The following is a 26486-nucleotide window of genomic DNA, read 5'->3' on the forward strand; positions in this document are numbered from 1 at the left end:
CTCCACGGGAGACCCTCCCCTCCGAGACCCCTGAGGATGCCCTTTCTGCTCGGATACCATCCGAACCCCCCGCGAACCCCGAGGCAACCGCTGAGGCGGGCCCTAGAGGAGAGGCCCCCGGGGTAGCAGGCGTTGGCCTCTCCTCCGTGTACGCGGAGATTGAGGCCCTAGATTTGACCCCGGTCACCCAGGGAGAGGATGATCTACTCCCGGCTGGCCTCGGACTGGGCAACCTCACCCCAGCCCCTTTTTCCCCATACTCCCTCCCCCTGATTGCCTTCCTGGGCGAGCACCCTGCAGAAGGTGGTCCACCACCTGATGCCACGGCCGCCAAGACCAACGCGGGGCCAGCGCCTAGCATTACTGGGAGCCCCCTCCCTTACCCCTTAACCCTCAACTCTGCTCAGGAGGCACCTTCCTTCAGTTGCTTGCCTCCTGAATCTCAGAGCCTTACCTTTGCCCCTGCCCCCTCCCCTAGCCCCACCCAGTTTATCCCCTCCTGCGATGCTCCTGCCGCCCCTGGGGTCATTTCTTTTCTGCCTTCTGCAGATTCCCCCCAAGGAGCAGTCTTTGCACTTTCTAGTTGCGACCCATTAGGAGTTGCAATTTTTCCCCCGCCATTCCCTTCCACCCCAAGGCATGAAATGGATTTCATAACCCCAACCTGTCAGACCCCCCGTCGGTGGTCCGCACCCTACCTACCCGCCTTAGCGGACCTCGAGGCTGTATTAAGAGTCCCACCGGGGAATACCCCGGGAACCGTAACCCCATCCCCCCATGAGCTGCGGCATGCACTACGGAAGATCTTAGAACACACCCGTGGTGCCCGCAATAAGGTACAGCTAGCTCTTCAGCTCTGGGGGGACTTTGAGCAAATTTTTCGGACCACAAGGGCCCTTATAAAGGAGGGCAAAGGGCAAGGCAGGCGCGGTGCTGCGGCCTACGAGCGGGCCCGCAGCTTCCAAAGCGATCTACTCATCTATGAGATGGGTCACGGGTTGGTGCGCAACCCGCCGGGAGCCACAAACACCCCCGCCACCGAGAAACCTCCACCCCACCAGCCCTCCGCATGATGCCTACTCTTATTGCAACCTTGAATACCAGGGGCTGTAGGATGGCTCTCCGCAGGTCCCAGGTGCTCTCTTACCTTCGGGAAGGAGGGTACTCTGTAGTTTTCCTGCAGGAGACCCATACGGACCCGACCTTTGAGGACAGGTGGCGGCTGGAGTGGGGGGAAGGGGTCTACTTTAGCCACTTCACGACTTGGCAAGCTGGAGTGGCGACCCTGTTCTCCCCGACCCTGCGGCCCGAGGTGCTAGGGGTCACTGAGGTCATGCCAGGCCACCTGTTGCACCTTCGAGTCCGTATGGAGGGGCTCGTGGTCAACCTTGTTAATATCTATGCCCCGCAAATGAGCCCAAAGCGGCCACAATTCTATCAGCGGGTGTCCGACTTTCTCGGCACCCTAGATTCGCATGAGTGCCTGGTCCTGGAAGGGGACTTTAATACCACCCTCGAGGAACAGGACCGCTCAGGGGCCGAGCCGAGCCCAGCTGCCACGAATATCCTCCGAGGAATAGTTGAATATCATTCCCTAGTGGATGTCTGGCGTGACCATCACCCAGATGACACCTCCACATTCACTTTTGTCCGGGTGGAGGCCCATCGGTCACACCACTCTTGGTTGGACTGTATTTATTTATCCCGTTTCCATCTTTCACAGGCTCACTCCTCCACCATTCGGCCGGCCCCTTTCTCCGACCATCATTTAGTTACTATAACGGTCTCCCTCCGTGCAGAGAGACCGGGGCCGGCCTATTGGCACTTTAATAATAGCCTGTTGGAGGACGAGAGCTTCGTGACGTCCTTCCGGGAGTTTTGGCTGGTCTGGCGAGAGCAGTGGCGTGCCTTTCCCTCGGTGTGGTGATGGTGGGATCTAGGGAAGGTACGCGCCAAGCTCTTCTGCCGTGACTACGCTTGGGGCACCAGCCGACAGAGAGATGCGGCGATAGAGCAGTTGGAACGGGAGGTCTTGGAGATGGAGAGGCGCCTGGCCGCCGACCCCGAGGACCCGTCCCTCTGCGGAGCATGCCGGGAGAAGCGGGAGGAGCTTCGGGCCCTCAAAGACCATCGGGCCCGAGGTGCCTTCGTCCGGTCCCGCATCCGCCTCCTTCGGGAGATGGACTGCGGCTCCCGCTTCTTCTATGCCCTGGAGAAAACGAGGGGGGCCAAGAAACACGTCACCTGCCTTCTAGCGGAAGACGGCACCCCCCTCACGGATCCAGAGGAGATGTGTGGGAGGGCCCGCGACTTCTACACAAGCCTTTTCTCCCCGGATCCGACCGATCCTGGCGCTTGCAGGGTGCTCTGGGAGGAACTCCCCACGGTCAGCGTGGGCGACCGAGACCGGCTAGAGCTGCCTCTCACCCTGGCCGAGTTCTCGGAAGCCCTCCGCCGCATGCCCACCAATAAATCTCCGGGCATGGACGGGCTGACCGTGGAGTTTTACCGCGCGTTCTGGGACATCCTCGGCCCAGACCTAGTCACTGTCTGGGCTGAGTCCTTGCAGGGCGGGGTCCTCCCTCTATCGTGCAGGCGAGCGGTGCTCGCCTTGCTGCCGAAGAAGGGGGACCTCCGCGATTTACGAAACTGGCGTCCCGTCTCACTCCTTAGCACGGATTACAAAATCGTAGCGAAAGCAATTTCGCTGCGGCTAGGGTCCGTGATGGCGGACGTGATCCACCCAGACCAGACCTATACTGTCCCGGGTCGCAGCATTTTTGACAACCTATTTCTAGTCCGAGACCTTTTGGAACTCGGGCGGAGAGATGGTCTGTCGTTCGCCCTCCTGTCTCTTGATCAAGAGAAGGCATTCGATAGAGTAGACCATGGGTACCTCCTGAGCACTCTGCAGGCGTTTGGATTCAGACCTCAGTTTGTGAGTTTTCTCCGGGTGCTGTATGTCTCCGCGGAGTGTTTGGTTAGGCTCAACTGGACCCTGACCGAACCGGTCAGCTTCGGGCGAGGAGTGCGACAGGGGTGCCCCCTCTCGGGCCAGCTGTACGCTCTTGCGATCGAGCCTTTCCTCTGTCTCCTCCGCAGGAGGTTGAAGGGGTTGGTGCTGCGGGAGCCGAAGCTGCGGCTGGTCCTGTCGGCGTACACCGAAGACGTACTACTCGTGGTCCAGGACCCGGGCGACCTGACGCGAGTGGAGGCATGCCAGACCATCTATTCGGCAGCCTCCTCCGCTCGAGTCAACTGGGTCAAGAGCTCTGGCTTGGCGGTGGGGGACTGGTGGCAGGTAAGCTCCCTCCCACCCGCGCTTCAGACCATCCGGTGGAGCGCAGGTCCTCTGCTCTATCTCGGCGTGTACCTTTCCGCCACACACCCTTCCCCACCGGAGAACTGGCAAAATTTAGAGGGTGGGGTGATAGAGCGGATCCGGAAATGGACAGGGCTACTCCGATGTCTCTCCCTCCGAGGGAGAGCACTGGTGCTTAACCAACTAGTCCTGTCCATGCTCTGGTACTGGCTCAACTCCCTGGCCCCGGCCCCAGGTTTCCTGACCCACCTCCGGAGATTGATTCTAGAGTTCTTTTGGTCAGGAATGCACTGGGCCCCTGCTGGAGTTCTTCATTTACCCCTGAAGGAAGGAGGGCAGGGCCTGAAGTGTCTGTACACTCAGGTCCGCGTTTTCCGCCTCCAGGCCCTGCAGAGGCTCCTTTACAGTGCAGGTAGTTCGACGTGGAGCATATTGGCGCACGCCTTCCTGCGCCGCTTCCAAGGGCTCCGATATGACCAGCAGCTCTTTTATCTTTGTCCGAGAGGTTTTCTGCGAGACCTCTCCGGGCTGCCGGTCTTCTACCAGGACCTCCTCCGGACCTGGAAACTGTTTCTAACGACCAGGTCCGTGGCGGCCACCGTGGGAGCAGATCTCCTCACGGAGCCCCTACTACACAACCCCCAACTCCGTGTGCAGGTGGCGGAGTCCCGCTCGGTGCGCCAGAGGTTGGTCCTGGTGGAAGTCACGAGGGTCGGAGACCTCCTGGACTACGACCGGAGAGACTGGCTGGATCCCCTGACGCTCACTCGGCGCATGGGGCTCTTCAGCCCTCGTACTCCCCGGTGTGTACTTCAGGAGGTGAAGGCCGCCTTGACCCCCCGCTGCTCGGGCTTATGTCAACCGAGCCTTGCGCGAGAGCGCACCTCACCCATCCTCTACCCCAAGCCCGCCGGACCTTTCCATTGGGCCCCTACCCTGCCGATCCCGACAAACCCCTCACCCCTTCACTGTGAGCCGGCTGCACGAACTGCAGCCGGTCAGTTTTCAATTTGCACCACGGAAATATTTGTATACACTCATGCTTCACACCCTTCACGCCCACACCCTGGTGTCCCGCCCCGACACAAAGTGGCAGGACCTCCTGCCACCTTTGGAGGGTGAGCAACCTCGTTGGGCCAGCCTGTACTCCACCTTGGTCCCGAGGCCCGTCGGGGACATCAGTTGGCGGCTTCTTCACGGAGCTGTGAGCACGGGCGTGTTTTTGACACGGTTTACTTCCATCCTGGATACTTGCCCTTTTTGTAATGTGAGGGAAACCCTGGCGCATGTATATTTGGAGTGTGCTAGATTGCAGCCCCTTTTTCGGCTCCTCACAAATATTCTATTGCGCTTCTGGCTTCATTTCTCCCCTCACCTCTTTATCTATACACTCCCCATCCATGGCCCTACAAAGTCGCGGGATCTCCTGGTTAACCTCCTCCTAGCCTTGGCTAAAACAGCCATTTATAAAACCAGAGAGAGGAGGTTGGCCCATGAAACGTCCTGCGATTGTAGGGCCTTTTTCCGATCCTCAGTACATTCACGTATCCGGGCGGAGTTCCTCTGGGCGGCGTCCACCGACTCCCTTGACACCTTTGAAGAGCGGTGGGCTCTGTCTGGGGTTCTCTGCTCGGTGACCCCATCTGGTTCCCTCCGTCTAACCCTTTGATTGAGGGGAAGAGCGAGAGACACCAGCCCTAGCCGTTCTGCTGTAGATACCATCGTCACTGTCATCTAGGAGGGGTCCTATAATACGTGGGTGTCTACCCCCCACCCCCAAACCGCCCACCCCGCAGCCGGGCCCATCTTGCCGGGCACTCTCGGTGGGGGATAATCGGTGACACTGGGCGCGGCACTAGGTAACTCGAGGGGGTGGAAGACCACGAGTGTCGAGGAAGCCCCCCCGCTCTGGGCCCAGGCTAGCCCTCCTGAAAGCTGCTGTGTTATACCTTCTGTTTGCGTTGTTTTGTAGCATACTTTGGTTTATTTCTTTGGTAATTTCTTGTAACTGTCACAATAAATTTTTTTTCTGTTTCAAAAAAAAAAAAAAAAAAAAAAAACCTTCCCTGTTACCTTACCCAGGGAAAAGGGACCTACTTAGCTTGCTCTCCTGCTACTGCCCTCTGACCTGGCTTTCCTTGCTTTTTGCCCCTGCTTTCAGCTTCCCCCCCCCCCCCGACTGGGCCAGATGCTCTCCCCCCCTTCTTTTCCTTTTGTTGTTTTTTTTTCTTTCTCCGCTGTTGCTAGAGTGCTGGCCGGCTGCCGGCCAGCTGTTAGTCCCCCCCCCGCTCGTCCTCGGACGCTGCTGCTGCTCCAGCTGAACCCCTCCCCGAGAGAGGGGGGGCCTGCCGGCCCGCTTCCCCAAAAGGGGAGAGTGGAAGGACCCAGCCCCCAGACCCAGCCGCTTGCTGTTTGTCTGCGGACCCATCTCCGGTTGAGAGGAATTTTATCACTTGCTCCGGCATTTCTGGAATGCAAAAAAGAAAACCCAGAACAGATAGAGAAACAGCCGTCTACCAGAGGAACACCGCCCGGGGAACTTACAAATCGCCATGGAGGGGGCACAAGACTGAATAACTTTCGAACTGTGCTCTCGTGTGGGGGGAGGCCTTGACTGTGTCATGACTGTGTTTGTAGGGACAAAGGGGTTGTGGCACGGAGCTGCCCCCCGATCCATCTGTGTCCTCTCAACCCCCACACTACCATCTGCACAACTGCCTCCTCCACCATCATTGCTGGCAGTTTAACATCTGCTTCTGGACTTAGCTGCTCGCCCTGATTCCACCGTGTGGGCCAGAAGCACCAGCCAACCAAACAGGACTCTCTGGACAAGCGTACGGTGGTTCATGTGCCCCCCCCCGAACTGCCCATCCCACAGCCTGTCCCTTTTTACCTGACCCCAACTCCTGTTAATCACCTGCTACTGCCCCCGCTGGGGCATCGGCAATTGAGGGCACTGGGGTGACCTCCGCCACTACCAAGCCCACCGCCTCCCCAGACTCTAGGGGAGCCCCCCCAGCCAGTGGGAAAGGCCAGGGCAAGCAGAAGGGGAAGGGCCCCACTAAAACCACCAGGCCCTGGGTGGCGGGGCCACCCCCACTGTTGTGGCCCCGCCACTGACCATGGCATCCCTCCCCGCTGTCCCCTTAACCAGCTCTGCAGGTGTCCCTCCCTCACTCCCCAGGATGTATGCCTGGGCGGCGGCAGCCCCCACACCTGCCGCCTCGTCATCTCTCCCACCCACCGCATCCACCACCATCAACAGCGGCCGGGGCCCCTTCCCCACCATGACAAGGAAGCATGGTGTCCGATGCCTCCTGGTGCCCGCCTCGCCCCACGTGGAGACCTACGTGCAGGCGCTGGCGAGGGTGGTGGGGCCCTTGGCAATTGTGGCGGCCTCCAAAACGTATGGGAAGGTCGTCTTCTTCTTAGCATCAGAGGCTGCTGCCCAGGAGGCGGTGGAGAGGGGCCTGGTGGTGGGGGGGGGTGTTTGTCCTGGGCGTCCACCTGGTCCTGACCTCTGTCCCTCCTTTTCTCCCCAGTGCTTCCCTGTTACCCACCCTTTCCACCCTGGGGAAACCTGTTTCTGTCATCAGCCCTCTCCCGTTGGGCTGCAAGGACCCCACCCTCCGTCACATCTTTTCCTTCTGCCGGCAAGTGCAGCTTCTACTTCCGTCGGCGGTGCCTGATGGAGAGGCGCTCGAGGGGTCCTTCCTAGTCCCCCACCAGGGGGCCCGTTACCGGGTGTATTTCTCCATGGGGGAAGCCCGGTGCTACCTCTGCCAGGCATCAGGGCATGTCCGGAGGGACGGCCCCTTAGCCCGGCAAGGAGGGGCATCTGGGATCCCCTAGACCCAGCAGGACATCGGCCCCGTCATTGCCGATGCCCCTGGCTGCCCGATACACGAACCCACCCCCCCTCCTCTTCGGACCACCGCTTCTCCTGCTCAGGCCCAAGGGGCACCTCCCCTACAATGCCCAGATGAGCAGGAGAGCCCGGCCCTCGCTGCTGACAATCTGGCGGGGCCTATGGAGGAGGGTGTGGCAGAGATACCACCAGGCATGGGAGAGAGCCTGCCCCAGGGAGAATCCTCCCTCCCTTATGCCACCCCACCATCCCGCCCTCCAAGTCCCGGAGCCATCGCCTTTACCCCCTGACATGACCCCTGCTAACCAGCCCCCAGATGATGCCATGGAGGGCTGGGCCCTAGTCCAGGGGAAACGAGGCAAGTGGAAGGTTCGAGCTCCACCTCATCTACGCGAGGCGGAGGCCCCCTGGAAGACCAGGAAGGGGGGCACTGATGCCGAACCTTCCGCTTTGTCCACGAGTGCGTCCCATCCACCGGTGTCAGCCAGGAAAGATGTGGTAGCACCGGAAGGTAGTGTCTCTCCTTCACAGGAGACCCTCCCCTCTGAGACCCTCGAGGAAGCCCCTTCTGTCCTGACACTACCCAAAGCCCCCGTGAACCCCGAGGCAACCGTCGTGGTGGGTGCCAGCAGGGAGAACCTCGGGGCGATGGAAAGTATCCTCTCCTCCGTGTTCGAGGAGATCGAAGCCCTAGATCTGACCCCGGTCGCCTGGGGGAGGATGACCTTTTGCCAGCAAACCTTGATTTGGGCGACCTCACTCCACCCCTCTTTTCCCCATGCTCCCTCCCCCTAACTGCTGCTTCTGCTCCCACCTCCGAGGAGCCCCTGGACTCCTCCATTGACCCGGCCACTGATGGCACCCCGCTGACGACCACCGAGCCTGCTCAGGTGACAGCCGGCGCCACGCGGCCGGGACACGAGTCGCCAGGGGTACCCTCCGTTGGTGCAGAGCAATCAATTTCCTTCCTGGGCGGGGGCCCAATAGAAGATAATCCACCTCCTGGTGCTGTGGCTGCTAAATCCACCATAGAGCCTGCATCCGGTATCACTGAGAGCTCCCTCCCCACCCCCTTAACCCTTGAGTCTGGTCAGGAGACGCCACCGTCCAGCTGCTTGCCTCCCGAAACCCAGAACCTCGCCTCTGCCCCTGCCCCTGGCCCTACCCCTATCTAATTTACCTCCTGCAATTTTATTGCCGCCACAGGGGCTGTCTCCTTCCCTTTCCCAACTGATGACACCCAAGAAGCAGCCTTTGTGTTCTCCTGCCCCGACCCATTAGGAGCTGCTATCTTCCCTCCACTGCCCCCTATCGCCCCAGAGCTTGAGGCGGGCCTAGAAGCTCCAGGCCATCAGGCACCCCGTCAGGGGTCCGCACCTTGCTTGTCCATTTTAGTGGACCACGGGGTTGCACCAAGGGCCCCGCCGGGGAACAACTGGGAAACCGTAACCCCACCCCCCCAGGAGCTGCGAGGAGAGCTGCGGAAGTTTTAGAGGATGTCCGTGGCTCCCGCAACAAGGTACAGCTTGCTCTCCAGCAATGGGGGGATTTTTTTCAAATCCTCCAGGCCCCAAGGGCCCTCATGGGGGAAGGTAAATGGGCGGGTCCACGTCTTCCGTGACCAATTACTCACCTATGGGATCGGTCAAGGACTGTTGCGCGGCCCGCTGGGGGATGTGAGCATCCCTGCCAGTGAGGATCCCCCTCCGCCCCCGCCCATGACACCTCTCACCATCGCAATGTTGAACACCCAGGGTTGTAGGATGGCTCTCCGCAGGTCCCAGGTGCTCTCCCTCCTTTGGAAGGAAGGGTACTCTGTGATTTTCCTGCAGGAGACCCATACTGATCCGACCACTGAAGACAGTTGGCGGCTGGAGTGGGGGGACAGGGTCTACTTTAGCCATTGCATGATTCGGCAGGCTGGAGTGGCGACCCTGTTCTCCCCCAACCTACGGCCCGAGGTGCTAGGGGTTGCCGAGGCCGTGCTGGGTCGCCTGCTGCATCTCCGGGTCCATATAGAGGGGCTCGTGGTTAACCTCGTTAACGTCTATGCCCCGACATCAGGCCCAGAGCGCCTGCAATTTTATCAGCAGGCGTCCGCCTCCTCGGCACCTTAGATTCTCATGAGTGCCTGGTCCTGGGAGGGGATTTTAATACCACCCTCGAGGAGCGAGACCGCTCGGGGACCGAGCAGAGCCCAGCCGCCGCGGACACCCTCCGGGAGATAGTTGAACATCACTCCCTAGTGGACATCTGGCGTGACAACCACCCAGATGACACTTCCACGTTCACCTTTGTCTGGGTGGAAGCCCATCGGTTGAGCCACTCCCGGTTGGACAGCATTTATTTATCACGCTTCCATCTCTCACGAGCCCACTCCTCCAGCATTCGGCTGGCCCCATTTTCTGACCATCACCTAGCCACCGTGACAGCCTCCCTCTGTGCAGAGAAGCCGGGGCCGGCCTATTGGCATTTTAACAACAGCCTGTTGGAGGATGAAGGCTTCATGACGTCTTTCCGGGAATTCTGGCTGGCCTGGCGAGGGCAGCGGCGTGCCTTTCCCTCGGTGCGGCGATGGTGGGACCTGGGGAAGGTGCACGCCCGGCTTTTCTGCCGCGACTACACCCAGGGCACCAGCCAACGGAGAAATGCGGCAATAGAGCAGTTGGAACGGGAGGTCTTAGAGCTGGAGAGGTGTTTGGCCGCCAGCCCCGAAGCTCCTCTGTGGAGCGTGCCGGGAGAAGCGGGAGGAGCTCTGGGCCCTCGAGGACCATCGGGCCTGGGCCGCCTTTGTTCGATCCTGCATCCCCCTCCTTCGGGAGATGGATCATGGCTCCCACTTCTTCTATGCCCTGGAGAAAACGAGGAGGGCTAAGAAACACGTCACCTGCCTCCTGGCAGAAGACGGCACCCCCTTCATGGAACCGGCGGAGATGTGCGGGAGGGCCCGAGCCTTCTACCCAAGTCTTTTCTCCCCGGATCCGACCGACCCTAGCGCTTGCAGAGTGCTCTGGGAGGAGCTCCCTACGGTCAGCGCGAGCGACCAAGACCGGCTAGAATTGCCTCTCACTCTGGCCGAGTTCTCGAAAGCCCTCTGTCGTATGCCCACTAATAGGTCTCAAGGCATGGACGGGCTGACCGTGGAGTTCTACCGTGTGTTTTGGGACGTCCTCGGCCCAGACCTAGTCACCGTCTGGGCCGAGTCTTTGCAGAGCGGGGTCCTCCCTCTTTTGTGCAGGCAAGCTGTGCTCGCCTTATTGCCGAAGAAGGGGGACCTCCGCGATTTACGAAAGTGGTGTCCCATCTCGCTCCTCAGCACGGACTACAAAATCGTAGCGAAAGCAATCTCGCTGGCTAGGGTCTGTGCTGGCGGACGTGATCCACCCAGACCAGACCTACACCGTCCCGGAGGCAGTATCTTTGATAACCTATTTATGGTTTGGGACCTTTTGGAACTCGGCCTTAGAGACGGTCTGTCATTCGCCCTCGTGTCCCTAGATCAGGAGAAGGCGTTCGATAGGGTGGACCACGGGTACCTCTTGAGCACTCTGCGGGCGCTTGACTTCGGACCCCAGTTTGTGGGTTTTCTCCGGGTGCTGTACACTTCCGCAGCATGCCTGGTTAAGCTCAACTGGACCCTGACTGAACCGGTCAGCTTCGGGTGAGGAGTACGGCAGGGGTGCCCCCTCTCGGGCAACTGTACGCTCTGAAGATCGAACCCTTCCTCTGTCTCCTCCGCAGGAGGTTGACAGGGTTGGAGCTGCGGGAGCCGGAGCTGCAGCTGGTCCAGTTGGCGTACGCTGATGACGTGCTCCTCGTGATCCAGGACCCCGGTGACTTGGCATGGGTGGAGGCTTGCCAGGCCATCTATTCGGCAGCCTCCTCTGCCCAGGTCAACTGGGTCAAGAGCTCTGGCTTGGCGGTAGGAGACTGGTGGCAGGCGAACTCCCTCCCACCCGCGCTTCAGACCATCCGGTGGAGCGTGGGTCTGCTGCTCTACCTCAGCGTTTACCTTTCTGCCACGTATCCCTCTCCACCGGAAACTGGGAAAATTTAGAGGGCGGGGTGATAGAGCGGCTCTGGAAATGGATGGGACTACTCCGATGTCTCTCCCTCCAAGGGAGAGCGCTGGTGCTTAATCAACTAGTCCTGTCCATGCTCTGGTACTGGCTCAACACCCTGGTCTTGGCCCCGGGTTTCCTGACCAACCTCTGGACATCGATTCTGGGGTTCTTTTGGTCAGGAATGCACTGGGCCCCTTTAGGGGTTCTTCATCTACCCCTGAAGGAAGGAGGACAGGGCCTGAAGTGTCTACACACTCAGGTCCGTGTCTTCCGCCTCCAGGCCCTACAGAGGCTCCTCTATGCTGCAGGCAGTTCGGCGTGGAGCACACTGGCGCATGCCATCCTGCGCCGCATCCGAGGGCTCCGATATGACCGGCAGCTCTTTTATCTCCGTCCAGGAGGTCTTCCGCGAGACCTCTTGGGGCTGCCGGTCTTCTACCAGGACTTGGAAACTTCCTCCGGACTTGGAAACTGTTTTTAACGACCAGGTCTGTGGTGGCCACCGAGGGGGTAGATCTCCTCGCGGAGCCCCTGCTACACAACCCCCAGCTCCGTGTGCAGGTGGCGGAGTCCCGCTCGGTGCGCCAGAGCTTGATCCTGGCAGAAGTCACGAAAGTTGGAGACCTCCTGGACTACGACCGGGGAGACTGGCTGGATCCCCTGACGCTTGCCCGGAGCATGGGGCTCTCCAGACTTCGCACCCCCCGGCGCGTACTTCAGGAGGCGAAGGCCGCTTTGCCGCCCGCTGCTCGAGCTTACCTCGACCAGGTCCTGCTCAAGGGCACGCTCCACCCACCCTCTGCCCCAGGCCCGCCAGACCTTTTAATTGGACCCCTGCCCCGCAGACCCAATCGACCCCCTCACCCCTTCACTGCGAGCCGGCTGCATGAACTGCAGCCGGTACGCTTCCAAACTGCGCCAAGGAAACATGTATACACGCTCGTGCTCCACACCCTTCATGCCCTCACCCTAGTGTCCCGCCCCGACACAAAGTGGCGAGACCTTCTGCCACCTTTGGAGGGTGAGCAGCCCCGGTGGGCCAGTCTTTATTCCACCTTGGTTCCGAGGCCCATCGGGGACATCAGTTGGCGGCTCCTTCATGGAGCTGTGAGCACGGGCACGTACTTGGCGCGGTTCACCCCCGTCCCAGATACTTGTCCTTTTTTGTGGTGTGAGGGAAACCCTGGCGCACATATATTTGGAGTGCGCCAGGCTGCAGCCCCTGTTCCAGCTCCTCACAAATCTCCTATTACGTTTTTGGTTGCATTTTTCCCCTCACCTTTTTATTTATGCACTCCCCATCTGTGGCCTCACAAAGTCGCGGTATCTCCTACTTAACCTCCTCCTGGCCCTGGCTAAAACGGCCATCTATAATACCAGAGAGAGGAGGTTGGCTGATGGAGTTTCCTGTGACTGTGGGGCCGTTTTCTGATCTTCGGTCCGTTCACGTATCCGGGCAGAGTTCCTCTGGGCGGCGTCCACCGACTCCCTTGATGCTTTTGAGGAGCGGTGGGCGCTGTCCGAGGTTCTCTGCTTGGTGTCCCCGTCTGGGTCCCTTTGTCTGACCCTTTGATTGGGGAAGAGAGTAAGGGACCCCAACCCCAGCCATTGCTGCTGCAGACACCACCACCTTAGAAGGGTCCTTTCACACGTGGGTGCACGTGCCCCCACCCCCGGATTGTCAACCCCACAGCCTGCCCCTCTTGTTGGGTGCTTTCAGAGGAGGGAACTGTTGGTGACACTTGGGCATGGCGCCAGGTAACTCGAAGGGGTGGAAGACCACAAGAGTCGATGAAGTCCCCTCGCTGTGGGCCACCAGGTAACTCGGAAGGGTGGAATACCACGAGAGTCGAGAAAGCCTCCTGCTCTGGGCCCAGGCAAGCTTGAACACTTCCCTCCCCTGAAGCTAATGAGAAAACAATTCACAAAAAGAAAAGGAGTACTTGTGGCACCTTGGAGACTAACCAATTTATTTGAGCATGAGCTTTCGTGAGCTACAGCTCACGAAAACAATTGTGATTGGTTGCTGTGTTACACATTGCATATGCTGCTGTTTTTACTTTGTAAGTGTGTTATGCAAATAAAAAATATCTTTTGCTTCAAAATACTCTCCTGTAGCCATCTGGCCCCACCCTGTAACAGCATCCAGTGCCTCTTGAATAAATACTGTGCGGCTGGCTCAGGTTAATACTTGAAAAGTCTTTGAGTCTTGCTCACAAACAGAGAATCCTATTGTAAGCTGCACATATGAATCATGTTGGTGGGGTTCAATAGCTGTGTGCAAATTATTATCTAGCAATAGCCACAGGGAAACATTGTCAACATCTGGAGTTTTTATTAAACAAATACCAACAGCTACCGTTCGATTGCTCTTTCCCAAAGCAAAGATTAAAAAATAGTCCGTCAGACACCTGCTGCATGAGATACATACACGCGAGCTGTCCCCTCCACACCACAGGCACAGTAATACTTTTTACTTTTTCTTTTTAAAAAGTGTTTTGAATCATATTTTAAAATGCTAAAAACTGATTAGAACTGCACAAATCCATTTGTGATTAAACTTTGGAAAACCATGATTTGTTACATCGCCAAACTTTTCTCTTCAAGTAGCACAAAAACCCCTATGCTAAAATCATAATCCTATCTATGTCTTCTCAGTGTTTTCATACATAGCATAAGTAACATGATGTGACAGTTGCTAAATTTTTGTGTTTGTTTTTTCATGAACAGTAAATTAAATGAACGGAGATGTAAAATCCCAGATAAAATGAGCAGCACATACATTATTATTGGTCTAGGATTGTGTGTTTGTGCGTGTGTCAGGAACTGGCTCAATCCTTTCTTAAGGTCTGGACAATTTAGGAAACTTTTACAGCACTATGTATTCTATTTGGTGCTCCTCCTTAATGATTTAAGTTGGGAACAGAAGGGGAAATGCAGCAAGAGGAGCTATTCTGGTGACACTTCAGACCGCACCAAAATCAGGAAGTAATAAACAATATTTTACGAGAGTCTGTTTTTATATTAAATAGCAAGTCTATTCCATTACATGCTGTAAACTGAAGGTATCTGTTTCTTCAAATGTTTATTTCCTTTGTGTATAGTTTAGACCTTGACAACAGTATTTTATCTGAGATCACATAATTCTTAAAATAAAACCAACAAAGAAATAGCTACTTCTGATCAAAATACTGTTGACTTCCTCCCAATTCTGTGATTATGTACTCAAAATTTCCGGATGGGCCCTAATTGAAAATAGAACTCTTTAGTATATGGACCAGAAGGATCCTCATTTTAATCTTGATTTTGGTGGCATGCCATAATCATACTTAGAACAGCTTTCCCTTCCTCACTCCCCTGCACTCACTCCCCTGCACTGACTGAATTCCCACAGAAGTAATTTAGAGTTCATCTGAGGGAGTTTCAGGGTTGGGTTGTCATGCATGATACAACACCCACTGAAATCAATGGCAAGTTTTCCATTGACTTTAATGGGGATTGGATTGGATCCTTAGTGAGTCCAGGCACCTGGTAGAGGATTCTATGAGTCTATTCCCTTCTCCGGCCACAAGTTGGTACAAGAGGGCATCAGATTCAAGACCAAACTCATCTAAACCTTACTGCTTCTCTTTCTGAATGATTTGCCAGCAATTTTGATCAACTTAATTTAGCATTTATTTTTTCAGTTAACTAGTAAATTTGGAAATTAAAGATTATACCAATTTACAGGGTGCATTTCTGAGACTATTTGGCCAAATTCTGATCTTGCCTATAGCGATGTTAACACAGAGTTACTCCTCTGAAGTCAATGGAATTACTATAGCTTTATATCAACATATCTAAGGGCAGAATTTGGTCCATTGGTGTAAATCAAATCAGGAATAATTCCATTGAAGTCAATAGAGTTTGGTGCAGAATCAGTGTAAAAGAAGAATGTTTATCTAATATTATTGGTACCTAATGTAAAATTGTCTACAGAATCTGAGCTAGATTTTAGCCCACACTCTAGCAATGACACACCACCCCAGCAATGTATGGGATAAATAGGGGTAACAATTGTCCAGGGGAGAATTCTCTTGACAAAGAAGTTGTATGTGGCTGATATAAGGGGCTTTATGCTGCCCTGCAGTCCAGGCCTCAACCTGAGCAGGAGAATCAGGGTAGGAAATGGGTGTGCTCATAGTATTCAGCTTTTCAGGGATTCTTGGCTTACAGAGCAGTCCATAGGCAGCTGGAGACTATATAAGGTTGCATCAGGGGCCATTACAGTGATCACCCATACGCAGGAGGTGCAGAATAGAAACTAGCCATCTACATTTTGAATAATGTTCTATTCTGGAACTAGAAACAACAGAGCTGCAGCTATAACAAATAACTTCTAAAATAATGCACTGACACGTTAAACATTAAAATATGTGAGCTTGGGTTCAAATTCTACATATTGTAACAAGAAACATATTGTTGTAGACACCACATAACTGCATTATTTAAAACAGATAATCACAGTTAAAATTTTCTGATGAGGAGATTCCCAGGGCTGGACCAGCCACGGCTTTGCAAGTGACCGGTGCTTTGGCATGTGACAGAAGCTTGAATAGTGCCTCAGAAACTGATAGCATGGAATAGCTCAATTAGACATGTATTGGTTGAGAACTTCACTAAGAGAATGAAAAGCAAATTAAAAACATGTCACGCTAAATGCAAATGTGATGTCCTATGTGTAGTTTGATAAGAATGCAGAAATCATGGCTTTGCACCAGAAAACAACAAAGCATGGTATGCTAATGTGAAAACTATTTTCAGCTGTAGCAACTCACTCGGGCAAAATCTACCATGCTTTAGAATTTGTTGCGGCTGAGCAATTCCATGCACCTGGGGACCACACTACCAAGGATTAGAATAATTAAACAGGTAGGTTCCTGGGGTGGTAAGCTACCATCATAGGGTGCACAAGACCCACTTTTCATTTTATGTCAATAAGTTAGGTCTACGAGCCTTTTATGATCTCAGCTTCTGTTAGTTTTATATAGAGGTGATGGTGGGAGCTATGCTTTGACACGTTTACTTACATTTCACTTCGTATAACATTAGTTTTGTGGGTTTATTTTAATGCTGGACATCTGCATTATTTACCTGATATGGAACAAAAATGATCAGTATTGCCAGATTTTGTCATGAATCTCATGATATTTCATGTTCTTCTTAAAGCTCCAACTCCTGGAATTATATAATTATGTGAGAATCTCAGCTTTTATTTAAAAAACAACAACAACAAAAGTTTCTAACCCTTATGGTTGTGGAGAAAATCTTGAAAACATGATTCATAAAGGCACCCATGACAGAAGGCAAATAAAAAGAACACAAACTTTATTGTTTTTTTGTATTTATGATTTTAAGCCCATCTCATGATATTCGGAGGGCCTGACTCATGATATCCGAACACTTGGGACTGGCAATATTAAATTATTATATTGTAATGGCTTGCTTTCTCAGATACCTTGCTGCCATTGTGCACTTGTACCCATAGGCCTATGACCTACCTTTACAGATGCTTAATATATCTCAGATTTTCACATGATTTGACTGAGGAAAATTGGGTTACTATTCTAAGGCTGCCTCCAGGCATTTTGATGCCATGAGTGGCATTACTCAGTTACAGCTGTCATAGCAATATTTCTAGGGCCCTGATTTCACAGGGATAAATTGTTCATGAACATTTTTTTTGTCATATTGTAGTGCCATGAAGCCTTGTATCTTTGTAGATGGGTAATTCCGCTAGAGATCACATTTAGTGTGATGTGGCACAAGCTCTAGAAGTGGGGTGTGATAGTCCTTGGCCTACCAGTGGGCCTGCTAATGCACCTGGATTCTAATGTTCTCAGAGCTGAATTTCTCCTTCAACAACTGTATCCTTCCCTTCATACAAATAATGACTCCTGAAAGCTCTTTTTTATTAGGGAAGTGTTGATATGTTTTTTTTTAAGACTTTGTTGTTCTCTGGAGAAGTCTCTAAATATGAAGAAAATCTAATTTATATTTAGCTCCCTTCAATAATTAGAATTTCAGTATTTCCATATGAGTTTGTAAAACACATAACGTTCTATAAATATTAACAACTAATACTTATTTAAAGTATGTGTGTGTAGGAGGAGGGCATTCTTAATTCCAATACTGATAACCTGCCCTCCATATTTAACAGATATGCTCACTCTCTCTAGGTGAGAAAGTTCTACAGTAGAGACAGTCTAAGCATGTGAAGAAGACCTTAGGGTTACTACAAGAACAGAAGCCTTTCTATCCATTTCTCTCTCTCCCTCATGCTTCCTCTTTTGAAACAACCTTCTGTTCTCTGTATGTTAACGCCAGTTTTAGGTTCCATTAACTAAGGCTCAGTGGTCTGTTCTTTATGTATTTCTTTCAGAACTCTTTGTTCTGATACTGTTTATGATCTGGAACAGATCCTCTGCTCATGTATAGTGGTAGAGATACATTGTCATCAGTGAAACTACACCAGTTTATACAAACTGAGGGTTTGTACATGGTTATGCTCTTGTGTGAGCAAAACAAAGGGTGAGCAAACTACGGCCCAGGGACCGCATCCGGCCCTTCAGATGTTTTAATCTGTCCCTCGAGCTCCCGCTGGGGAGCAGGGTCAGGGGTTGGCCCCGCTCCATGCGTGCTGTGGCCCCCACAGCTCCCATTGGCCAGGAACCACGGCCAATGGGATCTGCACAGGTAGCGCCTGTGGATGGGGCAACACGCAGAGCTGCCTGGCCATGCCTCTACATAGGAGCTGGGGGGACATGCCGCTGCTTCCGGGAGCTGCTTGAGGTAAGTGCTGCCTGGAGCCTGCGCCCCTCCTGTGCCCCAACCCCCCGCCCCAGCCCTGATCCCTCTCCTGCCCTCCAAACCCCTCGGTCCCAGCCTGGAGCACCCTCCTGCACCCCCAACCCTTCATCCCCAGCCCCACCCCAGAGCCTGCACCCCCAGTCGGAGCCTTCACCCCCATACCCCAACACCAAATGTCATGATCATTCATGGGCCGCCATACAATTTCCATACCCAATGTGGTCCTCAGGCCAAAAAGTTTGCCCACCCCGCCCTAAAGTATTGGACTAAACAAAAGAAGACATTTTTTGAATTCAGAAACATTCTAGGAAAATTAGGGTGGCTGATGTGTCTACTCATAACACTTAGCTAGTACAGTGTCCAGCTAGTACAGCAGCTACAAAAAAATCCACATTGCTTAATCAGCCCCACACCCAGGTACAGACAAGAAGCTACAATTCAAATGTCCCCATGCTTTACCACAAATCAGTTAGCTATATTTGGAACTCCTATTAAATTTTGTATTACAAGTTATATTGGAAACGGCCGCAATATCAGCACTAGTAGTGTTAAGTAATTCAGTCTCCATGGCAGCTTATTCCAGTGTTGAGGCTTCCATTTCTAAAGGACTTTGCTGAATTATAATGCAATGCTGTTTTAACATCAACTGTTGTCCACTCAAGAGTAAGCTCAAGCCACCAAACTCATTTCAGAAAATTGGAGATTGAACTAAAACCACATTTCCTTGAAATTGTATGGTTTGGATGCCAAACCGGTAATGGAAAATTAAGTTAGAAGTTAATTTCAAGATGATAAAAAAGCTGCTGTGAACGTAGAATGAAAAAAATTAATATCGCTGTTTAGTTTTCATGCCAAGTGGATCTAAAGAAACAGCCAGAAAACTGTCTTTAGGGAAAGGAATTGCATTACTTAATTCTCCAGTTTGAGGCCTCAGTTACAGTAGCTCCCATTAGCCATATTTCTTTCTTAAGCAAGCTTGATTCATTGACAAAAAATAGGCCTTTTTTCTTTCCAAGAAACGTAATAAAAGTTTTATATCAGAAGCATATATAGAAAGATGTGACACGAATCTTTGTAGAAACAGTTTAGTATGCTAGTGTGCATAGACAATATATAATCTATCTAAATCTCTGTGTATATTATTACATTAAATAAAACTATGTTAAAAGAACATTAATATTCCAAAGTTAAGAACAAATACTCGAAAGTTAAGAAATGCCAGAAAGGTTGTCCATGTAATCTTAATTTGCCCCCCTCGTGTATATGCATTATGATACAGTCTTTAATTACATGATCACACGCTTTTTTTTTTTTTTTTTTTTTACAGGGCCATTGTCTTATTCAGTGCACAGGACAGTACTCACTGAATGGGTGAATAGATATTCCTTTTATCTGTTTTTATTCTCATCTTTCAGTATGTGGCCCCATGAATTATTTAATTATATATCATTATAAAACCCTTTACTGAGTATGGAATTATTAATGTCCTTCTGGGTTTTTCTGTGAGGCTCACATCATAATATCTTAGTTCTGTAAAAACATTAATGAGTTTATCTTCACAACACCCATGTTTTATGCATGGGGGAATGAGATAACGAATTAAAGGCAAAAGTGTCCGTTAATTTTGCATGACCAAATTGAGAATCATAAAATCAGATTTTTCAGAGTATTTACTAATATATCATATTTTATATATTTGAGCACAGCTCCCATTGATCTCAGTTGCAGCTTAGTCCTCAGCACTTCTGCAAATTAGATCCTAGATGTCTCAAGTTGGGGTACTTGGAAAATGAAGAGCACACAATTAGTGACTGCCTGTGAAAAGTTTGATTCATATAACTTGCCCATCATCACACAGAAACTTTCAGACAGAGGCAGAGATAGAATCCAATACTCAGGTGGCATTCAACTGCCTTAACTCTGAGACTAATCTTTCCCTTCCTACAGTTCCCTGACTTGTTCATTACATGCCTTCATGTGTCTGCAGTAAATGAAGCAGGAATCATATAGATCACAGCCTCATTCACTACACAGCCCTAATTCAACTCCAGAGCAAGTCTGTTCTGTGCACAGAATGAGGCAGCAGTCCTATGGAAAAATAGCATATAACCATGAAGTTAAAACTATATCATAATGTACATGCTCAAGGTGGGAAAATTGAGGTTGCATGAATAATTTTAATTTCGGAATTTCTACCTTCTGAGTGCTTGATTTTGCAACCATAGCATTCTTTTAATGTATTCTTTTGTATGCCTTTTGAGGTGTATAAATGCAAACATGCACATTTCACACACATATATAATCTTTCTCTGTGTACATACAGTTTACCTACCACTGCTTCCATCAAAATCACTGAAGCTACATGAAGTACATGATGATGTGGTATAAAGTTTTTACTGACCCTCTTTTGAAATGATATGCAGAACTCATTAATAGCTTTGCCACAGGCGAGTAAGGAAGACATCCCATATTCATACAAATAAATCCTTCATATGTTACCTGTACAGCTATGATCTTTTTTGTTTGGTGGCAAATCTGAAAGGAGGAAGAGGATTGAATGAACAGCACTGATTGTATGATCTTTCCAGACCTGGGGCCTGTGTGGGGTTTATTAGAGTCCATCAGGGAAGTCTGGGTGATGAAAGAGTCTGGAAGGAAGCCTTGAGGCAGGATATATATATATATATATAAAAACTAGTGAAGGAAAAGCAGTACAACCTAGTAGGGGTGTGGGCTTTGGACCTGCTGTTTAAACCTATCCTTCATTTCAGAGTTTCCAGAGAGGATGGCAGGAAGCCCCCTTTAGTCCTCGGCAACATGGAAGAAGATGAGGGTGAATTCTGAAGACAAGACTATTGAATTGTTTAGCCTGTGGAGTACAGAGGATTGTTTGGCTTAAAGGACCTGGTGCCTTGGACTTTTTTGTTCACTGGTCTTCTGTTTACCCTGTGAAAGGAGGAGTTTTGATTTGGAAATAGGACCCTATTGCCTAAACCTGAATAGTTTACTGATCAACTGAAGGATACTGACACACTGAAGAAGGGAAACTGAGGCACAGCTCCATCTAGATGCCTCGGTGAGGTAAGACCTGCTATCATACCTTTGTGTATTTTTAAGATGCTTAGTCCAAACATTTATTGACTATATTGTATTCTGGTTAAAATAAGTGGCTAGTTACCATAAGCATGCTACTCCACCAGACATTCTCTCTGGTGCTTATATGAGAATTGACTTTTGTGGCAATTTTAGCTTTGATTTAAATAATCTTACTGTCATAAATATAAAGGGAAGGGAAAACACCTTTAAATCCCTCCTGGCCAGAGGAAAAACCCTTTCACTTGTAAAGGGTTAAGAAGCTAAGATAACCTCACTGGCACCCAACCAAAATGACCAATGAGGAGACAAGATACTTTCAAAGCTGGGAGGGGGAGAAACAAAGGTTCTCTCTGTCTGTGTGATGCTTTTGCCGGGACCAGAGCAGGAATGCAGGTCAGAACCCCTGTAAAAAGTCAGTAAGCAATCTAGTTAGATATGCATTAGATTCTGTTTTGTTTAAATGGCTGATAACATAAGTTGTGCTGAATGGAATGTATATTCCTGTTTTTGTATCTTTTTGTAACTTAAGGTTTTGCCTAGAGGGATTCTCTATGTTTTGAATCTGATTACCCTGTAAGGTATTTACCATCCTGATTTTACAGAGGTGACTCTTTTACTTTTTCTTCAATTAAAATTCTTCTTTTAAGAACCTGATTGCCTTTTCATTGTTCTTAAGATCCAAGGGTTTGGGTCTGTGTTCACCTATGCAAATTGGTGAGGATTTTTATCAAGCCTTCTCCAGGAAAGGGGGTGTAGGGCTTGAGGGGATATTTGGGGGAGAGATGTTTCCAAGTGAGCACTTCCCCTGTTCTTTGTGTAACACTTTGGTGGTGGCAGCTTTTAACCTAAGCTGGTAAGAATAAGCTTAGGGGGTCTTTCATGCAGGTCCCCACATCTGTACCCTAGAGTTCAGAGTGGGGAAGGAACCTTGACACTTACCAATTTTGCTTTTGTCATTAAATGACTTTGCAACCTAGAATGTTGTTGCAGAGCAAGATCCTAGGATGATTTTTGTTACAGAATTGAGGCCCCAGTCCTGCCAGCATTTAGGCATATGCTTAACATCATGAAGTCAACAAGACTACTCCTGTGCATGAAGTTAGGCATTTGGGCAATTGTATACAGGATTCAGACCCTCATCTCTTTTTTCTTGTAACATTGTGAAGGTATATTTCTACTTGAAATGTTGAGGCATAATATGTTCTATGCTGATGTATTTTTACTGAGCAATTTTTAAAAAGAAAATTGGTATGTCTGTGAGCATAGCAAGCAGAACAGCAGAATTGTATGATGAAATAGAGGAGTATGGCCCAGATATGCATTCCTTAACCTCCTGAATAATCCTATTAGTCAATGGAATGACATGTGAGTAAATGATCATGATCATTACCAATTAATGATTATAAATGCATATCTGTGAGGCACGTAGCTTGAGATTTACTGTACCTTTAATGCAGCCAGTCTGCAGAGTCATTCTCCTTGCTGCTGCAGCCTGTTACAGAGAAGAAACATAAACACTGTTTATTTTTATTTTCTTTCTTCTGAAATCAATGTTATTATAGACAGGTATAAGAATATAAAATATCTTGGGTTATGACCAAGGGTTTCCTATATTTGTTTTATACATAATTAAAATTAGAATCCACACCTTATGTTTGATAGGTATGTATTTAGCATAACACTACCCTCGGATAGCACTGATGCATCCAATGAAGTGAGCTGTAGCTCACGAAAGCTCATGCTCAAATAAATTGGTTAGTCTCTAAGGTGCCACAAGTACTCCTTTTCTTTTTGCGAATACAGACTAACACGGCTGTTACTCTGAAAACTGATATTAAGGACCACACAGGGAAACAAAGAATTTCTAGGTAAAGGCAAGCATATAACCTTCACCTGAACCCAGCTGTTCTCCGGCATAGGAGTACATATGGTTCTCTTTCTGAGAGTATCACAACATAAGATGATACTACAAATCCTGAGGGATCATTTGCAAGTATGTTGTAATGCTATAGTGCAAAAATGCACATATTTATTATGTCTAAGTCCATACTAGAGAAATAATTTTCCCAGGGTATATTGGTAACTAATAGCTAGAGTTGGACAAACGTGAAAAGGAGGTCAGACTAGATGATCACAGTGATCCCTTCTGGCCTTATAATCTATATGTGCTCCAATCTCTAGGCGCAAAGAACAGGGCAAAATTTGATATGATCTCCTGCTTCCAATACCTTTTGTATTTGGGGAAACTAGTTTTAGCCTAATGTCTTCACTCCCATATAGAAAAATAAGGAAATCCCCTATTGGAGCACTGGAACAAAAATAATAAACAAAATGAAGGTTTGTACATAAAACATTTTATTATATAGTTTAAAAAGGAAAGAAAGGTTTAAAACAGTTAAATTATTATTCTTGTTACCGTGAATTTAAACAAGCCATGTGGGCCAAGTCCGGGCACTCAGATTCAACACCTTTCATTGTTTTTTTATTTAGAAAGTGATAGATTGGTATTGTTAAATTATGTTAATAGTTTAATGTTATGCCGTGTTATGTATAATTTATAACTCTAGTGCCAAAATTCATTAATGCAGGACTCTTGATTAGATATTTTAAGAGCTAAGGAATCTGAAAACTCTGTTGTTGGCATTATTTTATTTAGCTAATATAATGTTGTTTTAGCATGTTAACGTTGGGTACTTCTAGAAGACCACTGGAGGCATCAGTAAGTTTTATCATAAGAAGTGTACCTAGATAATCCAGGACAGCACTGATTACTCTCATGTATCATGTTAATAAAAACTGAAACAGGCTACTATACCTGATTAAAACAATTCACACTTCCTTTCTTAAAGTGTGTGAATTTCTCTCTGTCACTTTTCTACATGTTTAAGGATAACAGTGTAATTTTGTAATAATTAGAATTAACAGACTGAAGTCTGATGTGCCTCTGGCTTTTTAAATTTAAATTGTGAAACAAGTTGAATGTAGTATAGCACTTCATGAGCATCCTCAAACACTGGAAGTATTCAGGGAATCTGAATAGAACATGATGGTAAAATAACCTGATTTTCCCTTGTGATACCGCAATCGCATTTGTTGTATTTGGCCAAAAAGACAGGCAGCTGCAAATTTAGGGTCACATTGCCCTTAATCCACACATATGAAATCCCCATTGATGTTAATACAGAGTCTATCATAGACTGAGGGTAAAATGTGGTAGATGTTTTTCTTGGTTCCAATGACAAAGGGACAGATTTTCCTTCCAATTACACTGTTATGAAGGATTAACTCCGATGAAGTCAGTGTAGAGACACTCATTAAAACCAGGGTAACTGAGCTCAGAATCAGGCCTCTTATATTTGGTGTTATAGTTAAAAACAGCCTTTTAAGTTATACATTCTCTTTCGAGTTTTGGAGAAGACCTGCACTAAAACAAAAGAACCTCATCTACCCCTAAATAAATGTGTCCAAATCCTGAATTCCTTTCTCAATTTTAATTCAATTTTATTCAGTGGGAGTTAGTCTGAGTAAGGACTGAATAAGCATTTTATCCATGTGCTTCAAGTTAATTAAAGAGAGAGAGTCACTTAAATCCTATCTTGCTTGCTCCCTTATAACTCTTCCATATTTCCTTGCTTTTACATTTGTTCTTTAATATTTTTGTAAGAAAATAATTCATACTGTCAACAGTCTGGTTTGTCTTCTAATAAGAAGTTATTAGCTAAGGCTTTAAACCTGCAATCTGTTCTGCATGGACGCAGGGGTCTACCACATGTAAATACCTTGAAGGATTGGGGACTGAAATACCACTTTATTGAATTTGTACACTGGATTTAGATATACTGTATGTGAGGACTTTTTCCTGACCAGTGAAAAGGGGTGGGGACTTGAAGAGGAAAACAGATGGAGATGTAGGATTTAGTGTGAGTGCAGTGGTGGGAAACTGAATTCTGGAAGCACCGGATTTCCAGAGTGAATCTAGATTTTACTTATAGAAACAAAATGTGATAGGAAACATAAGGACATCATTACCATTATCTCAAACACACTAGGAATGTTTTCCATGCAGATCCCTGACTTTAACAAAGATGAGAATTTGGCATCCTGCCTAGAATTTATTGTTTCTGTGATGGCTCAGATCTCCAAATTAGGTTCACTCTTTTATGAGAGCTCAGTCTTCCAATAGCTGGCCCTTTAAAGGTGTAAAGGATCAACCGCTGTAGCCATTTTGCATCTGTCTACTGCAGACGGCATCTTCTTCCTTTCCAGCAGGTAAGTATTTTTAGGTTTTACACTAGTTTGACTTCTAACTTATGCCCCTATCATGCAAACACATGTGAGCAATCCCTGTGAGCTAAATATGATGATATGGTTAAGTACATTATAAAAATATAAATAAATAGGTAGGGAATGCTTTCACCGTGTCTGCGGTGGGCCAGGGAATGGCTCACATCTCTGTGTCCCAGCACCCCTTTTCTTTGTGGGTGAGTACTCTCTGCAGCTTGATCATATAGGATCATAAATTTCTGTATTCTCCATGATATGAGAGATTTTTGAGCTGCTCTACTCTGTATTGTAAGAACAGTGCCCTGCCACCATTAGCTGAAGCAAGGAAAATATAAAAATAAAATTAATTAAATTGATAATAAATAGGGTGACGTAAATCATAACATTAAGATGCATCAGTTATATATTAAGGAAATAAGATAATTGTTTATAGTCATATGGATTTAATCACGTATAAAGGCAGTTTCAAGCAGTTAAAGCTAGGAATAGTAAAATGGCGGTCTTGGTTGATCACAGCCAGGAACACTAAGATTGCGATCTTGGCGTAATTCAGCCTACGGCTAGCAAGCAGATTGAGGTTAGACAGAGGTCACTAACCCTGAAGGGAGGGGTCAGTCAGGCATAGCGCAGATTTTCAACTAGGTCTGGCTTTGATTGACAGACAGATCTAATGGCTGGGATTGCTTTATAAAAGCAGACCAATCAGAAAGAGCTTAAAGATGATTGGAGGATAAGTATGCTAATGATAAGGACTGAAGGAATAACCCATCAAAATAGGCCAAAAACTGTATATAAGGCAGACAGCTGGCAGGCTTGAGTCAGTAAAAGCAAGAAATCAGGAATAGAAGGAGAAGCAGGAGAAGAAGAAGGAAGAGCCAAATCACTGATAAGGGAAGAAGAGGGTTAGGTTGTTGCAATGGCCCAAGAAACCACCACAAGCTGCAACAGCAGTGATAGAGAAGCAGCAGCAGCTGAGAAGCATCCCTGCTGCTGAAATAGAAGA

At 49.1% G+C, this 26486-nt stretch overlaps 1 long non-coding RNA gene across 2 annotated transcripts in view; it reads right to left on the minus strand.

Moving 5' to 3' along the window:
* Positions 1-26486, minus strand: part of LOC141982548 (uncharacterized) — a 76319-nt gene that overhangs the window by 4988 nt on the left and 44845 nt on the right. For both annotated transcript variants that reach the window (XR_012638118.1, XR_012638117.1), the window contains one exon: positions 22646-22691. This is a non-coding gene — a long non-coding RNA (uncharacterized LOC141982548). The remainder of the gene's footprint in view (positions 1-22645; positions 22692-26486) is intronic.

Source organism: Natator depressus, chromosome 1 (genome assembly GCF_965152275.1).
Source record: "Natator depressus isolate rNatDep1 chromosome 1, rNatDep2.hap1, whole genome shotgun sequence".
NCBI classification, from domain to species: Eukaryota; Metazoa; Chordata; order Testudines; family Cheloniidae; genus Natator; species Natator depressus.